The sequence below is a fragment of the Cryptomeria japonica genome, unplaced genomic scaffold, assembly GCF_030272615.1.
Source record: "Cryptomeria japonica unplaced genomic scaffold, Sugi_1.0 HiC_scaffold_1088, whole genome shotgun sequence".
Lineage (NCBI taxonomy): Eukaryota > Viridiplantae > Streptophyta > Pinopsida > Cupressales > Cupressaceae > Cryptomeria > Cryptomeria japonica.
This window is the reverse complement of record NW_026729720.1, coordinates 25,001-30,081: the sequence shown is the minus strand read 5'-3', so window position 1 is coordinate 30,081 and position 5,081 is coordinate 25,001. Positions and strand designations below refer to the sequence as shown.

Below are 5,081 nucleotides of genomic sequence, written 5' to 3'. Positions count from 1 at the left end.
TGTGGCCTTTTCGGGGTCGATTCTCGTTTTGGGCATCAGAGCATGTTTCTTCTCCTAAAACCCAATATTTGTTTATTAAGTCTCGGAACACATTTTTGTTCTCGTGGACCCATCATGGGTCTTGGAACGCATTTGTGGTCCTTGGGTCCCATTTTGCATCCCGAAACTTGTGTTTTGGTGCTTGATCCCTATTTTGGGTGCCCACCTTGCACCAAGTGCGCACCCGGGGCAAACCGAGCGCCTTGGTGCACCGGGGCAAGATCGAGCGTGCACCCGAGGCGCCCCGAACATGCACCAAGGTGCACTCGGCCCACATGTGAGCGCAGGTCGTTGCGCCCGAGGTGGTGTGTGGGCACCGCGTTGCAGACGGGACACTGCACGCACACGACGCCCCCTCCAGGTGCACGCACGTAGGCCGGGCCGGGTGCACACCCGACGCCCTAGCAAGGTGCGCGCACCCGGGCAGGGCTCACACTTGGCGAACGGGGCGCACTTCGCGAGGGAGGGTGTGCACCTCGACGGGGGTGGGTGGCCGGGGTGGATTCGCACGTGGGTCGCGGTTTGCTAAGTACACACTGCGACAAGCTCATAACGGGTGCGATCATACCAGCGTTAGTGCACCGGATCCCATCAGAACTCCGCAGTTAAGCGCGCTTGGGCCGGAGTAGTACTGGGATGGGTGACCTCCCGGGAAGTCCCGGTGTTGCACCCTTTTTTAGTTTTTCGCCGGGCGTCGCAATGCTATTTGAATAAACCTTTTGCCCGTTTGCGTTCTCGTCGGGGCCGGGCCGGGCCGGGGTGCGCTGCCCGCACTACCGCGCGCGCGGGGGCGACACCGAGCGCGCACCCGAGGCGCCCCGAGCACACAGGCCACGGTGCAACCCGGGCGTTGTGCGCGCACCCCGGTGCGCCCGAGGTGCTGCGCGCGCACCCAGGTGAAATCGGTGTGCACCTCGGCCAGTGCGCGCTCGGTCGAGTCGCGCACGTTGGCCAAGGTGCACGGTGATGTTTCTTACTCTAAGGTTCCGCACCAGACGCCCGGGACAGGTGAGCGAAGCTGGGCGGGGCCGGGTGCGCGGCCGGGGCAGGTGCACGCAGCTGGAGAGAGCTTTGGAGCACACTTCGGAGCGCACCAATGATGCGCTCCATTCAAAAGTTTCCTGAAAAGGCAAAAAAAGTTGAGATTATAGAATTTCCCACTTGAGAGATTGTAAAAAAAAAAAATTTAAAATGAAGGAAACGCGGGTGCCAAGGTGTGCGCAGCCCAGCCAAGGTGTGCGCACCAAGGCGCCCACCCTGGCGAAGGTGCACGCAAAGTGCGCACCCGAGGCAAACCGGACAATTAACCCAACTTTCGACTTCGCGCGCACCTTGGAGCGCACTTCGGAGCGCTCCTTGGTGCGCACCAATCTTGGGCACCTCGGAGTGCACCATGGCGCCCACCAAGGTGCGCACCCGGGGCAAACCGAGCTCCGACTTCGTGCGCACCTTGGAGCGCACGAAAGGTGCGCACCATGGCGCCCACCAAGGTGCGCAGCCCAGCCAAGGCGTGCGCATCAAGGTGCGCACCCTGGCGAAGGTGCGCACCCGGGGCAAACCGAGCTCCGACTTCGTGCGCACCTTGGAGCGCACAAAAGGTGCGCAACCCAGCCAAGGTGTGCGCACCCCGGTCAAACCGAGCTCCGAATCGTGCGCACCAGAGGTGCACGCCATCGTGCGCACCTTGGAGCACACTTCGGAGCCCTCCTTGGTGCGCGCCGATGTTGCGCACCTCGGAGCGCACCCGGGGAAAACAATGCAATTAACCCGACTTTCGACTTCGTGGGCACCTCGGAGCGCTCTCGGGTTCGCACCTCGGAGCACACCGAGGTGCGCACCTTTGATGCGCTGCCTTCACCAATTTCCAGAAAAGGCAAGAAAACATTGAGAAGGTGTGCGCACCGAGGTGCCCACCCTGGCGAAGGTGCACGCGAGGTGCGCACCCGGGGCAAACCGGGCTCCGACTTCGTGCACGCCGCACCTTGGAGCACACTTCGGAGCGCTCCTTGGTGCGCACCAGGGCGCGCAACCCAGCCGAGGTGCCCACCCCGGCGAAGGTGCACGCGAGGTGCGCACCCGGGGCAAACCGGGCTCCGACTTCGTGCACGCCATGGTGCCCACCGCGGCGAAGGTGCACGCGAGGTGCGCACCCGGGGCAAACCGGGCTCCGACTTCGTGCACGCCGCACCTTGGAGCACACTTCGGAGCGCTCCTTGGTGCGCACCATGGTGCCCACCAGGGCGCGCAACCCCGCCGAAGGTGCACGCGAGGTGCGCACCCGGGGCAAACCGGGCTCCGACTTCGTGCACGCCGCACCTTGGAGCACACTTCGGAGCGCTCCTTGGTGCGCACCATGGTGCCCACCAGGGCGCGCAACCCCGCCGAAGGTGCACGCGAGGTGCGCACCCGGGGCAAACCGGGCTCCGACTTCGTGCACGCCATGGTGCGCACCGCGGCGAAGGTGCGCACCCGGGGCAAACCGGGCTCCGACTTCGTGCACGCCGCACCTTGGAGCACACTTCGGAGCGCTCCTTGGTGCGCACCAGGGCGCGCAACCCAGCCGAGGTGCCCACCCCGGCGAAGGTGCACGCGAGGTGCGTACCCGGGGCAAACCGGGCTCCGACTTCGTGCACGCCGCACCTTGGAGCACACTTCGGAGCGCTCCTTGGTGCGCACCATGGTGCCCACCAGGCCGCGCAACCCAGCCAAGGTGTGCGCACCAAGGTGCACGCGAGGTGCGCACCCGGGGCAAACCGGGGTCCGACTTCGTGCACGCCGCACCTTGGAGCACACATCGGGGCGCTCCCGGGTTCGCACCGGCGTTGCGCACCGTGGTGGGCACCTCGGAGCACACCAAGGTGGGCAGCGAGGTGCGCACCTTTGATGCGATGCCTTCACTAATTTCCATAAAAGGCAAAAAAAAAACGAGATTTTAAAATTTCCGTTTTGAAAGATAGTGAGAAAAAGGGAATGCTGGTGCCATCTTGAGCCCGCCCTGGTGCGCAGCCCAGCCAAGGTGTGCGCACCAAGGTGCCCACCCTGGCGAAGGTGCGCGCCCGGGCAATTAACCCAACTTCCAACTTCGCGCGCGCCAGGGTGGGAGCGCACCCAACAACCGGGCCTGGGAAGAGCCAATGCGAGAAACCCCACCAAACGCTCTGACAAAAAAAGAGGGGGCGCTCCAGTAACCCCGCTTCGGAGCGCACCCTGGGCAAACCCAGCCAAGGTGCCCACCCCGGCCAAGGTGCAGGCGAGGTGCGCACCCGGGGCAAACCGGGCTCCGACAACGTGCACGCCGCACCTTGGAGCACACTTCGTAGCGCTCCCGGGTGCGCACCTCAGAGCACACCAAGGTGGGCAGCGAGGTGCGCACCTTTGATGCGCTGCCTTCACTAATTTCCAGAAAAGGCAAAAAAAAAAGGAGATTTTAAAATTTCCGTTTTGAAAGATAGTGAAAAAAACGGAACGCGCGTGCCATCTTGAGCCCGCCCTGGTGCGCAGCCCAGGTAAGGTGCCCACCCTGGCAAAGGTGCGCACCCGGGCAATTAACCCTACTTCCGACTTCGTGCGCGCCAGGGTGGCAACCGGGCCTCGGAAGAGCCAATGCGAGAAACCCCACCAAACGCTCCGACAAAAAAAGAGGCGGCGCTCCAATAACCCCGCTTCGGAGCGCAGCCGGGGCAAACCCAGCCAAGGTGCCCACCCCGACGAAGGTGCACGCGAGGTGCGCACCCGGGGCAAACCGGGCTCCGACAACGTGCACGCAGCACCTTGGAGCACACTTCGAAGCACTCCCGGGTGCCCACCGGCGTTGCGCACCGTGGTGGGCAGCGAGGTGCGCACCTTTGATGCGCTGCCTTCACTAATTTCCAGAAAAAGGCAAAAAAAAATGAGATTTTAAAATTTCCGTTTTGAAAGATAGTGAAAAAAAAGGAACGCGGGTGCCATCTTGAGCCCGCCCTGGTGCGCAGCCCAGGCAAGGCATGCGCACCAAGGTGCCCACCCGAGGTGCACACCCGGGGCAAACCGGGCTCCGACTTCGTGCAGGCCGCACCTTGGAGCACACTTCGGAGCGCTCCTTGGTGCGCACCATGGTGCCCACCAGGGCGCGCAACCCAGCCAAGGTCTGCACACCAAGGTGCCCACCCCGGCGAAGGTGCACGCGAGGTGCGCACCCGGGGCAAACCGGGCTCCGACTTCGTGCACGCCATGGTGCCCACCGCGGCGAAGGTGCACGCGAGGTGCGCACCCGGGGCAAACCGGGCTCCGACTTCGTGCACGCCGCACCTTGGAGCACACTTCGGAGCGCTCCTTGGTGCGCACCATGGTGCCCACCAGGGCGCGCAACCCAGCCAAGGTGTGCGCACCAAGGTGCACGCGAGGTGCGCACCCGGGGCAAACCGGGGTCCGACTTCGTGCACGCCGCACCTTGGAGCACACATCGGAGCGCTCCCAGGTTCGCACCAGCGTTGCGCACCTTTGATGCGCTGCCTTCACTAATTTCCAGAAAAGGCAAAAAAAAACGATATTTTAAAATTTCCGTTCTGAAAGATAGTGAAAAAAACGGAACGCGGGTGCCATCTTGAGCCCTTCCTGGTGCGCAGCCCAGGCAAGTTGTGCGCACCAAGGTGCCCACCCTGGCGGAGGTGCGCGCCCGGGGCAATCCGGGCTCCGACTTCGTGCACTGCATGGTGCCCACCAAGGCGCGCAACCCAGCCAAGGTGCCCACCGCAGCGAAGGTGCACGCGAGGTGCGCACCCGAGGTGCACACCCGGGGCAAACCGGGCTCCGACTTCGTGCACGCCGCACCTTGGAGCACACTTCAGAGCGCTCCTTGGTGCGCACCAGGGCGCGCAACCCAACCAAGGTCTGCACACCAAGGTGCTCACCCCGGCGAAGGTGCACGCGAGGTGCGCACCCGGGGCAAACCGGGCTCGGACTTCGTGCACGCCGCACCTTGGAGCACACATCGGAGCGCTCCCGGGTTCGCACCAGCATTGCGCACCTTTGATGCGCTCCAATAACCCCACTTCGGAGCGCAC

At 63.9% G+C, this 5,081-nt stretch overlaps 1 non-coding gene across 1 annotated transcript; it reads left to right on the top strand.

Annotated features, from left to right (window-relative positions):
- Positions 1 to 593: 593 nt before the first annotated feature.
- On the top strand, positions 594 to 712 carry LOC131873135 (5S ribosomal RNA). Its single transcript, XR_009371168.1, has one exon. It is a non-coding gene; the product is annotated as a 5S ribosomal RNA (ribosomal RNA).
- Positions 713 to 5,081: the final 4,369 nt, after the last annotated feature.